The sequence below is a fragment of the Benincasa hispida genome, chromosome 1 (assembly GCF_009727055.1).
Source record: "Benincasa hispida cultivar B227 chromosome 1, ASM972705v1, whole genome shotgun sequence".
Lineage (NCBI taxonomy): Eukaryota > Viridiplantae > Streptophyta > Magnoliopsida > Cucurbitales > Cucurbitaceae > Benincasa > Benincasa hispida.
The window spans coordinates 30,890,242-30,903,945 of record NC_052349.1 but is presented as its reverse complement, the minus strand read 5'-3'; the positions used below and the strand labels follow the sequence as shown (position 1 = coordinate 30,903,945).

The window sequence follows — 13,704 nt, the reverse complement described above, 5'->3', positions numbered from 1 at the left end:
ATTATATTATATATAATCGAACTTCCTCTTGTCAATTTGAATTGGTGACCTGGCCATTCGCACCCATACAAATCAAAGAACCGCCCTCAATGGTAAGAGTTCCCAACTCACTCAGGATTAAGGTCATGTTACTATGGTCATCCTAGTGAAGTGGAGTCTCTATCATGAACGTGTTATATAACGAGACGTTAACACTTCGTGGTTAGGTCTTATACAAACTCTTTGTATAGGACGCCCCCGCTCGCATGTCCCCAACACGAATTATCAGGATCAGACCATCTGTGACAAGTCACAACACTTGTGACCATTCCACAACGCGGGCCGCATCTATAGCATTACCAGGATAAGGTTTCCCTCCTTTATCCATATACTACAGACCATTTTGGTTATCACTCAAGACATGATCCACTTGTATGTCACCACATACATGCTTAAGTCACATACAGATAACTAGGGATTTTATGTTTATTGGTTTGTGGTAAAGAAAATAAAACAAGTAACTGAGCAAAATTACAAGATGTGAAATAAATATCATATATTAACAACACAGGCGTTCGTACATGCTGTTTACAAACTATAGAACACGAGACTTTAGGGCATCAACCCCAACAATCTTCTTAGAAGAAGGCCACATGAGGGATCATAAACCACGAAGTAAGCTCGTTTTATGTGAGATTTCTAGTGAGACTGAGACTGATGAGGGTTCAACAAGAGTTGTTGAACAGGCCGACAAATCAACGAGAGTTGTTGAGGTAGGTACATCTAGTCAACCAACTCAAGAGTTGAGACTGCCTCGACGAAGTGGGGGGGTTATGAACCCACAGAATCACTACATGGGTTTGACTGAAGCCCAGAACATCATTTCTAATGATGGGGTCGAGGATCCATTGTCTTTTAAGAAAGCAATGGAGGATATTGACAAGGATGAATGGATTAAATTCATGAACCAGGAAATGGAGTCTATGTACTTCAATAACGTCTGGGAGCTTGTGGATCCGCCTGATGGGATAAGACCTATTATGTGTAAGTGGATTTATAAGCGAAATAGAGGTGTAGATGGAAAGGTGCAAACCTTTAAGGGTCGACTCGTGGCAAAGGGTTATACCTAGGTCGATGGACTTGACTATAAGGAAACTTTCTCACCTGTTGTCATGCGCAAGTCTATCAGGATCCTCCTATCCATAGCCACATTTTATGATTATGAGATAAGAAAAATGGACATCAAGGCTGCCTTTCTTATTGGTAATCTTGAGGAGACCATCTATATGACTCAACTAGAGGGTTTCGTAGTTCCCGATCAAGAGCAAAGAGTTTGCAGGCTTAATAGGTCCATTTATGGGCTGAAACAAGCATTTAGATCTTGGAACACCAGATTTGACATTACTATCAAGTCGTTTGGCTTTGATCAAAACGTTGATGAGCCTTGTGTATACAAGAAGATCATCAACAACTCAGTAGCTTTCCTGATACTATTTGTGGGTGATATCCTACTCATTGGGAATGATATAGGGTATCTGACTGAAATTAAAGAAGTGGCTAGCTTCCCAGTTCCAAATGAAAGATTTAGGTAAGGCACAGTATGTTCTAGGGATCCAGATCATTCGGGATCATAAAAACAAATAGTTAGCCCTATCTCAGGCATCGTACATTGATCAAATATTGATCAGGTACAGGATGCAGGATTACAAGAGAGGTTTGTTACCCTTCAGACATGGAATTGTTTTGTCTTAGGATCAATATCCTAAGACACCTCAAGAGGTTAAGGAGATAAGACGAATTCCCTATGCCTCTGTTGTAGGAAGCTTGATGTATGCAATGTTGTGTACCAGACTCGACTTTTGCTATGCAGTAGGGATAGTCAATAGATATCAATCTAATCCAGGATTAGATTATTGGATAGTAGTTAAAACCTGTCTCTTATACACATCTAGATGTGTATAAGAGACAGGTCAAGACGATCTTCGAGTATCTTCAGAGAACGAGGGACTACATGCTCGTGTATGGAGATAAGGATCAGATCCTTACAGGATACACGGACTCTGACTTTCAGAGCGATCGAGATTCTCACAAATCGACATCAGGGTCAGTTTTCACTCCGAATGGAGGGGTTGTAGTCTGGCGAAGCATCAAGCAAGGATGCATCACGGACTCTAATATGGAAGTCAAATACGTAGCTGCTTTTAAAGAAGCTAAGGAGGCTGTTTGGCTGAGAAAATTCCTTTTAGATTTGGAAGTTGTTCCAAATGTGGATTTGCCTATCACTCTTTATTGTGATAACAGCGGGGCTGTGGCAAATACGAAGGAGCCTCAAAGTCATCGTCAGGTAAGCACATCGAACGAAAATATCACATGATCAGGGAGATTGTGCATCGTGGTGATGTGATAGTCATGAAGATTGCATCAGAGCACAACGTTGTTGGTGCCTTTACAAAGGCCCTCACGGCTAAAGTGTTTGAGGGTCACCTGGAGAGTCTGGGTCTATGAGACATGCAACATCTTGTCTAGGGCAAGTGAGAGATGATACTAGAGTATGTCTTAGTTTATTGTATATTGTACATTAGTCTCCTAAATCATTAGGACAAGTAGGAAATTTTTTGGATTAGTGTCCTAATTCTCCTACAGTCTCGTTGTTTGTAATGCTACACATTGTTTGATGAATAAAATAATTATTATTTCATTCTGGTATTTACTCATATCCAATAACAAAGCTCCTTAGTTATCTTATGTGAACTTAAGCATGTATATGTGATATACGTGTGGATTATGCCTTAAGTGATAACCTAAATAAGTATGTAGTATAAGGATTAAGGTGGGATACCTGATCCTAGTACAATACGAATACGACCCACCTTGTAGAGGTTTGCAAGTGTTGTAAACTACTACAGATGGTAGATCCTGATCATTCATAAGGAGACATGCGAGCGAGGGTGTCCTATAGAAAGAGTTTGTATAAGACCGAACCACGAGATGACTAGACTCTGTATATAAGGTCGTTGATACTGGAGACTTACATCTCACCTAAACGACCATAGGTGACACGACCTCAATCTTGAGTGTTTTGGGAACTCTTGCCTTTGAATGCGGTTCTTTGATTAGTATGGGTGAGAATGGCCAGATTGCCAACTCAACATGCCTACCTTTTTGGGGACTTGTCTGATTTGGGAGCTGGGAACTCAGTTATACAAGATGGAATTTACTTCTTCTCTAAAGCAAGGGTAAGTAGATAAATTGCTCCCTTAAGGGCTTAAACATAGTGGGCACAACTTCTCTTTGGAAGAGAGGATTTAGTCAAAGTAGGACTATGACTTATGTTCATTAGAGGGATCAGTAGTACTTAAGGAGATAGATGTAACTACAAAGGCATAACGGTTATTGGCCAAGCTGTACTTACGAGCGATCTGTGAAGGATTGTCGTACTGTTGATTGGTTAAGATGGACACATAATATATCTGTGGTAAGAAGAGTTCAGATGTCGGTCTTTAGTGGAGTGCCTGACAGTTACTGGATGGTGGACCTTATGCATGTTCCTAAGATATGCGTTGATAGTCATGCGTCGATGGTCATGTGTTGGAACGAAAATTGCGTTAATGAATGTATGCGATGACCATGCTCTTGTGACAAGTTTTCTTGCATTCACGCCAAGTATAACATGAACGCAAGTTTCTCGGGTAATCCGAGGTCGAACATAGGGACTTGTAACTATATGTTTGCAGTGATTGTGCATGCGGCGATTGAATAAAAGAATAAAGGGGATGTAACTAAGTTAATCCTACTCCTACTCCTATCTATCAGACAACGCAATGAGAATATGCATGAAAGATAGAGATGCAACAAACTTTGACATGAAATAAATGTATGGGAAAGTAGAAAAAATGCATAGATGTTTTCATTGCAAAACTTAAGAGTGATCGCAAGGGCAACCCTAGTCAACGTAACCCATGCGATCATGTAACCCATATACAATAGTAAACCACCTCTCATTGCGAATGATACGACTTCTATTACTAAAACGCATGCGATTTATGCACTAAGTCTACAGGGCCTACACATAAGCCTCTACTCCTATTTATGCGATGACAAAATGACATCCACACAAATATGTGACCATATAATATCATTCCTATTCCTAGGGTGCATGCAATGCAGTGTTAACAAACAGAGCTTATCTCTAAGTTTCCCGTTCTTACCTATGCGTTCCAATCCGCTCTCTCGAGTCTTAGATTTGGGTTTTAGACTACTCTCTCAAGTATGCCTAAATGATGAATGATGCGCTCATAGAACAAGGTAACCACATGAACTTGATTGATGCAAGGTTGTTACTATCCCTAGTGAACAATGCATACATTGCTTAATGCAACCAACCACTTATCCTCCCGGGCAGTTGGTTGCTGACTCTACTCATAGACAAGCATTGCATTAGCCTATAGACTGACATTTCTACAGCTTCACACTAAGCAAATAAGGTTACTCACACAATCACGCAACGCATACCTCTCGGTAGGTTGCTACATGCTTCATATCCTTAATCCACATGACTAAGTATGCAATACCTAAGTAATCTCACTAAGTGTTGCAATGAAAGTAAAGATGCTAAGCAAGAAGATGGAGATGGAGTTGAAGGAATAGAGAAATCCATTAAAAACACATTGTATTAATTTCTTAAATCAAAATGTCATACAATACAATAAAGGAAAAGAAAGGAAAAAGAAATGACTAGCTGGAAGCAAAACTTTGCTTCCAGCGGATGAACGTCAAGGCTGCCGGTGGTGCCATGGATGGGCAGAGGTGCTGGCTCTCTCGAGATCTGGCTCTATTAAAGGCTCCGGTTGTCACTCAGAATGGATGAAGGAGGTGAAGAACTCTCAGCGTCTTTTCACACAGTTTGTCTGGATCAAAGGATCTGACCCAAGCGAACCTCAGGCGAAAACCTTGGATAAAATGAATTTGAGCTCATCGGCTTCTATTTATAAAGCTTGGCCACCGGCAGCATTAATTGGACTACTTTGAGTCTGATGTTCGATGCGTTCGTCCTTTTTGAACCTCTGCCACCAACGGTTTGGTAGGTGAAATGTCAACATTAGCTTTGGATTTTCTCGAGGTAGATGCATTGATGTGTTCATTTCAACTACCTTGCATTGATCCCAATAGAATGCGTTGTCGCATAGCCATAATCATTCAATGGTCACATTCGCTTAACACTGCAACTCTACATGATGACTGCAATTGCTTGACGAGCGCAACTCTCATGCGATGGATGCATACGACTGATTACCGTAACATCCATGCGTTGATCAATGCATTTGCCTTGCGATGGAGTTTTTCTCCTCATGCGGTCATCTATGCGATGGTCCGGTTTCTGCTTTTGCGTTCATTTCCTGCATTGACTACAAAAATAGAACATTGAACGCATAATTAACACAAAATAATGAGTTAGCTGAGATTCGACATGCTGATCGATGCAAACTCTTTTTCTCATGAATTCCTAGCACGATCGACACAATTTCTGCCTAACAAACTTCATAATTCTAAGTAAAAGGACTAAGATGACATGCATTTCTACATGTCATCAATAGCTCAATGGATTTAGTTAAGGATCAGTTTTTGGTGTTGATTAGAAATGTTCAAATTGACAAGAGGTAATTTGATTATATATGATAATTGATAGAAATACAAGTTGTTAAAGCTCAAATTATTAAAAAGGAGAAAGTGATGTTGAAATAGGCAATATTATGATTGGATGCGGCAAACTAAAAGAAAATTGTGCTCGCTAATGCTCATTACATAAAAGCAGTGAAATTTCATTATTCTGTGCAGGTACAATGAGATGGCGAGCTTGAATTTGCGATCAAAGGGCACAATTTAATGGCGCATTTGAGTTTGCGATCCAAGGATATCTCCAAGATGATCACATGATGACTTTACATAAAGGCGGTAGCCTAATGTAATGAAACATGATGGGACGGTCGTTGAAGACCATACCGTTGCAAATACATTTAACTTCCAGTGACTATCAGACGACGCAAAAGGGTATGGAAATTAATGTTGCCTATCCACGCAATCATTAGTGAGAAGAACTACTTTGTCTAGAAATCTATAAATACCCAATGTTACCAAACTAGAAAGAGTGTGCGAGGAAGCGAGGCGAAGCCGAGGGAAGGGAGTTCTTGAGAAGAAATTACTTTTTAGTGAGGTCGAGTGACTGCCAAAGGCAGCACAGAGGAGAGACACCCAACCCTTGCGAGAGCAAGATTCTACAATTTGGGAAAGAGTTGAAGTGATAAGAGCAGTGTAAAAGGCCAGAGGAAGCAAGATATTGTTTACCTGGCTTGATACTCCTTACACCATTTATTGTTTTGTATTCAAACACTTTATTCAAAAAAAAAAAAATGGAAAGTTCATTTCAATTTATGATCAGAGCCTCCACACTGTGCATGAGTAACTAAATTTGTGAATGGGTAGAGAAGTACTTAGCTGGAATGACTTAAGCTATGCGCTTCATTCATCATTTGGAGTACTTGGGAGAGTAGTCTAAAGACAGAATCTAGGCTTGAGATAGTCAGATTACATCGCATAAGCAAGAGTAGATACTAGAAATAAGTTCTATCTGCTACATTCCATACTCGCATGCATCCTAGAAATAGGAAATGTGGCCTTATGCATTGAGAAATGTAGTGCTTAATATTTGTGTACAACATGATCCCATGACTTATACAATATCTTAAGAAATGTTAGCAAAACCTTTTCTCAACCCCTTCATAGCATACTTGTTATAACACCACCCTTTCATAGTTGCACGTTTAATTCCATCGCATTAGAAAATCTAAGTTAAATCACCATCTACTTCTTAATCACCATCGCAATAGGATCAAAGAGTCTGTTGCATATCTATTTAGTAATCCCTGCGTTCGACCCTGGACTTATCAAGACCCTAAGAAGCCTTATACTTGGGCTTTGTTAGAAAAACTTGCATGATCATTGCATCCACACATCCTTTCATCACATGATAAATCAATGCATCAATTTTTTGGCGTCGTTGCCAAGGATTACGGTATTGCTTGCGCTAACATCAAACCTCTTTGATCTTTGCAGCTTTCGACCTTTGGAGTATTACCATTCCACCAGTGAAGGAAGAAGCAAGCATCATATGAGTGAAGGACATACTCCTGAGCTCAAGTACAATCCAGAGATCAAAAGAAATGTTCACAAAAAGTAGAGAAACAGACGTAAACGACAAGGAAGAGTTCATAGAATGGCTGAACAATCTGAAGAACGAGTAGCGAATGAAAACAACATGATGGAAAATCCCATCCTACTGGAAAATGATCGTAATAGACCCATCTGGGACTATACGTCACCAAACTTGTATGATTTCTCCCCAGGAATCATCATACCAGCATTGGATGGATCGAGGTTCGAAATGAAGCCAGTAATGTTACAAATGATACAAATAGCAGGACAGTACAGAGGACGGCATGGTGAAGATCCGCATGCCCATCTACGAAGCTTCATTGAAATTTGCAACACTTTTGTGTTCCCTAATATTTCCCCAAAAGAGGTTCGACTCACGTTATTTCCATTTTCACCATACGATAAAGCAAGAAAATGGGCATACTCTCTCGAACCAGGAGAGATAACATCATGGGAGCAAGTTGTGGAGAAGTTTATGAAGAAGTATTTCCCTCCTACAGAAAATGCCAGAAGAAGGAAATTGATCACCAATTTTGAACAAGAAGAATATGAATCACTCAGTGACGCATGGGCGAGATTCAAGAGACTGGTACGTGACTGCCCACACAATGGATTACCATATTGTCTCCAAATGGAGATTTTCTATCATGAACTCAACTCTGCATCACAGACAGCTACCAATGCGGCAGCAGCAGGAGGTCTCCTAGACAAAACATATGATGAAGCAAAGAATATTGTTGATTACATCTAAAAAAACCACGAAGATTGGCAAGAAAGCGATCAAAGAACAAAGCCCACTGAAGGTAATACGAGTAATGGTGCCATCACATCATTACAAAATGAGATGAATGTGATGATAAACTTGTTGCAAGGCATCACAATAAACAATTCAGGAACTCTAAATGGGCAAGTCAATGCGTTAGAGCAAACAAACACCAGTTGTGTCGTATGTGAAGAATCTCATTCTTTTGAAGAATGCCTACGAAATCCTCAATCCGATTACTTTGTCAAAAACAATCATTTTTAAACAGTTACAACCCAGGGTGGCGAAATCACCCTAATTTTTCTTGGAAGAACAACCAACAGCAAGGCAGTCAGCCTATGGCTCAAAGAGAGGGACCACCAGGGTTTTTCCATAGAATTAATGGACAACAGCAAGCTAACAGCTCTCAAACACCATCCTCATCATCCCTGGAAAACTTGTTGAAGCAATACATCGAAAAGAATGAAATAGTCCTTCAAAACCTCCGCAATTTGGAAATTCAAATGGGACAAATTAAAGGAGAGCTAAAGAATAGACCCCAAGGGACATTGCCTAGCTCAACCGAGCTTCCACGCAATCCAGGGGATGCAGGGAAAGAACACTGCCAAGCAGTCACCCTAAGGAGTAGAAAGGCAACGATAGAAGTCAGAAAGAAGCCTTATAAGATCGAGTCAAAGGAGCAACCTCCGATTGAATCAGAAAAGCATCTATCGAAGACTGAATCAAAGGAGTCCGAAACTAGGGAACTAGAAGATTTGATCACCTTTAAGCCTCCAAACCATGAAACATTAAAGTACAGCTACCTCAATTTCCTCAAAGACTGAAAAAGAAACATAACAATGAAAACCAATATCAGCGTTTCTTGGAAATATTGAAACAATTGCACATCAATATTCCATTCAGAAGCAACAGAGCAGATGCCGGTATATGCAAAATTTTTTAACGACATTGTCTCAAAGAGAAGATGCACGGGAAGATTCACCATGGTGGCATTGACACAAGAATCCAACTATAATCCCACCAAAGATGTGTGACCCAGGCAGTTTCACAATACCCTGTTCAATAGGAAGAATTTATATTGGTCAAGCATTATGCGATCTTGAGGCTAGCATAAACTTAATGCCCCTTTAAATTTTCAAAAGATTGAATGTGGGATAGCTAACACCACAACGGTGACTCTTCAACTCGCCGATAGATCCTTGGTGCACCCTAAAGGAAAATTAAAGGATGTCTTAGTAACAATAGACATATTCATTCCTGCAGACTTCATTATCTTAGATTATGAGGCAGATAAAGATGTTCCAATCATATTGGGATGACCATTATTGTCTACAGGTCGTGCTTAAATAGATGTGCACAAGGGCGAAATCATAATGAGCATTAACGGAAAGAAGCTCAAGTTCAATATTATCAAGCAATGAAGTTCCCAGATGAGGGAGGCTTATCCGATTCCGATGATGAACACACTTGCATTGAAAATTGAGAGTCCGAAGAAGAAAATGAAGAAAGAGGGGATGTGACAACATCCATAGAGACTTGCCATGCGATAACAGAGATATTGAAGAATGAGAAAATGCTGAATTTGGATGAAGAAAGAAAAACACATAAGCCCTCTTTAGAGCAACCACCTACACTAGAACTCAAAACTTTACTAACCTACTTGAAGTACGTATTTCTCAGCCAGAATGAAACCTTACTAGTCATCATATCCTCTGCGTTACGTGAAGAAAAAGAAACTGCGCCGCTCAGTGTTCTAAGGAAATATATTAGAGCAATCATATGGACGCTCGCAGACATCAAAGGTATTAGCCCAATGTATTGTATGCATCGAATTCAGCTTGAAGAAAATGAAAAGGGCTCAATAGAACCTCAATGTAGAATGAACCTTGCAATGAAAGAGGCTGTCAAAAAAGAAATCATCAAATGGTTAGATGCCGACATTATCTATCCTATCGCAGATAGCACGTGGATCAGCCCCGTGCAATGTGTTCCTAAAAAATGTGGGATGACAGTGGTTCCTAACGCAAACAATGAATTGATCCTATGAGGATCATCACGAGTTAGCGGATTTGTATGGACTACAGGAAACTCAACACGGCGACAAAGAAAGATCATTTTCCCTTGCCTTTCATTGATCAAATGCTCGATCGATTAGTAGAGAATGATTATTTCTGCTTCCTTGATGGGTACGCAGGCTATAACTAAATTATGATCGCACTAAAGGATCAAGAAAAGACCACGTTGACATGTCCATATGGAACGTTCGCCTTTCGTCGCATGCCTTTTGGATTATGCAATGCTTCCAGTACGTTTCAAAGGTTTATGATGGTGATCTTCTTCGAGTACCTTGAAGACTCGGTTAAAATATTTATGGATGATTTCTCAGTCTATGGGCAAACATATGAAATATGTCTACAAAACCTAGAGAGAATACTGAAAAGATGTGAAGAAACTAATCAAGTGTTGAACTGGAAAAAGTGTCATTTTATGGTCAAAGAAGGAATTGTGCTCGGGCACAAGGTTTCAAGGAATGGGTTATAGATGGACAATGGAAAAATTGAAGCTATAGAAAAACTTCCACCTCTAGCAAATTGAAAGCTTTAAGGAGTTTCCAAGGACATGCGGGGTTTTACAGAAGATTTGTGAGGGACTTTTCCAAAATCGCTCGACCTTTGAATGCATTGTTGGAAGCTAATAGACCCTTTGATTTTGATTCACACTACCTCATAACATTCAAAACACTAAAGGATGCATTAACTACAGCGCCAATTCTGATCGTACCTGATTGGGCAAAGCCATTCGAATTGATGTGCGATGCCAGCATATATGCGATGGGGGCAGTTTTGGCACAAAAAAGTAAAGACAATGTTACACCCTATTGCAAATGCTAGCAGAACATTAAACTCTACGCAGACGAAGTATACCACCACCGAGAAGCAACTTTTAGCGGTGATTTTTACAATTGAAAAATTTATATCGTACTTGTTGGGGTCGAAAGTGATAGTCCACACAAACCACTATGCGATAAGATATTTTATGACCAAAAAAGATGCGAAGCCTAGACTAATCTGATGGGTTCTCTTACTCCAAGAATTTAATATGGAAATAATCGACCGAAAGGGAACATAAAATCAGGTCACTGACCATTTATCACGATTAAAGAATCCAAAAGTGGATCGCTTCTAGTTGAAGGTGAACACCTCATTTCCTGATGAGTAGTTGCTTAAGATTGAAGAACTACCCTGGTATGTGGATATTGTCAACTTCTTGGTTTGCAAGCAATTCCTCGAAAACTACACATCCCATCAAAAGAAAAGGCTCATTCATGAATGCAAATTTTACTACTGGGACGATCTGAATCTCTACAAAAGGGAACCATACCAGATATTAAGACTATGTGTTCTAGAAACTGCTTTCCATCGCATATTGTTTCAATGTCATGAATCACCCTATGGTGGGCATTTTGGTGGACAGCGCACAACAGCAAAAGTTTTGCAATGTGAGTATTATTGGTCCACTCTATTTAAGGACACACGAGAATACTACATGAAATGCGATAAGTGCCAATGCACTGAAAGCATTTCAAAAAAAAATGCGATGCTAATGAACATCATTTTAGAGGTGGAACTATTCGACATCTGGGGAATAGATTTCATGGGACCATTTCCATCGTCAAATGGTCATAAATACATTCTATTGGCTGTCGACTATGTTTCCAAATGGATTGAAGTTGTTTCATGTGTTGCAAACGATACGGCAACAATCTCTAAGTTCTTGCAAAGAAACATCTTCACTTGTTTTGGCACCCCATGTGCCATAATAAGTGACGAAGGGACCCACTTTGTGAATCGCATTGTTAGTAAACTGTTGATGAAATATAATTTCCACCATAAGATCACCACCGCATATCACCTTCAAACAAACGGACAAGCAGAGATTTCTAACAGAGAAATCAAGTCAATCTTAGAGAAGGTGGTAAACCCATCGCGGAAGGTTTGGTCCATGAAACTGGATGATGCCTTGTGGGCATATCAAACTGATTATAAGACACCCATAGGCATGTCACCATATGTATTGGTGTTTGGAAAGGCCTGTCATCTACCGTTGGAACTAGAATATAAGGCGATGTGGGCAGTTAAGAAACTTAACTTTGATTCTAAGGTTGCAGGAGAAGAGAGAAAACTTCAACTACTAGAGCTGGACGAGTGGAGATTATAAGCGTCTTTGTGAGAAAAACCTCAAGATAGGTCAAAGGGTATTACTGTTCAACTCTAGGCTGCATCTCTTTCCTGGAAAATTGAAGTCACGTTGGTCTGGGCCTTTCATAATCAAAGAAGTATACCCGCATGGAGTAGTAGAATTGACCAACAAAGATGGGACCAACGCATTTAAAGTGATGGACAAAGAGTAAAGATGTATCATGGAGGAGATTTCTAACACGAGAAAACCTCCATTGACTTGAGTAAGCCATAATAAAGAAGAAACACTCAGTCCCTGCGATGATAAGCGGCATACATTCATTAGGGATGAAGTATATCCTTTTGAGTATCCTTTTTGTTTTTCTTTCGAAATCTATTTTACTTTCTGCATATTTATTATTCTTTATGATTGTCAACCCTTTTCTTTCTATCTTTCTATCTTTTTTATTTCATCATTTTGATCGTAATAGACGAATGCAATGGAGTAATGCGATGGGCTTACAACACGCGACCGGTTAAGCTTAGAAAAAATCATCCCATCGCAATTACAATATCAGCGCATCACAGGAAAGGATGCGATCACAATGATGTGGACGAAAAATTAAATTTGGGGGTTGTATCCTTCCTTACCTCATCTTATTTTAATTTTTGTACTTTTCATTTTCAATTTAATATTGCTGAATTTTACTATCGCATTCTCTCTTGTTTGGCTAAATTTTGAATTTCTGATTACTTGATTTGATCGTCGCATTCATCATTTGCCCATTATGACTTCAATGATGAAATATATGCTTCTTTTCTTATCACATGAACTAGCGTCAGATTAATTTCAGAACAATCGATTCACAAAAAATTTCTAAAATATAGTGGTCTACCAGTTTTACTTCAAAACTATTTTTACAAATTTTTTTGAGTCCATTGCATGAATTATTTCGTCTTCAGTAATGAGGACATTGCTGTGTTTTAAATTTGGGGGGTGTTATTTTCAGCCTCGTTATTTTCAAATCTTCATTTCAATTAAAAAAATATATTATATAATGTTGTGATCGGATCTTGCTCGTAGTTGAATGTCCGCATGACACCCATGGGGGCAAGCCAAAACGAAGGTGGGAATCGTGATCAACGCAGAAGTTAAGTGATCACAACTCCGCTGCCCAGTAAAATGATGGGCATGAGTTTTGACTGAAAAGAGCGGCTCGCTTGTAGTTGGATGTCCGCATGACACCCGTAGGGGCAAGCCAAAATGAAGGCTGAGCACTCGGATCAATGCAAGATCACAAAATGAATATTTGAATCATGCAAAGGCCGAAACCGCTTGAACATCCCGGTTTGATAAAATTTGAAATAAATCATGCGATGTCCTGGGAAATGAGTAAAGATTTTTTTGAAGATTAAGCTCGCGGTCCCTAGAGGTTAGAAATATTTTAGGAAGAGATTAGGATAGAAATTAATAAGTCATTGGTTCAGCGATTTGAATAAGACATCATGAGAAGCCTAGACAGGGTGAAGACGATTGAAATTTTGAGAAATCTTTAGTTTTATGATTGAGGGCAA

At 39.4% G+C, this 13,704-nt stretch overlaps 1 non-coding gene across 1 annotated transcript; it reads right to left on the bottom strand.

Moving 5' to 3' along the window:
* Positions 1–7,696: 7,696 nt before the first annotated feature.
* LOC120070390 lies at positions 7,697–7,803 on the bottom strand. Its single transcript, XR_005479885.1, has one exon. It is a non-coding gene; the product is annotated as a small nucleolar RNA R71 (small nucleolar RNA).
* Between the last annotated feature and the right edge of the window lie 5,901 nt (positions 7,804–13,704).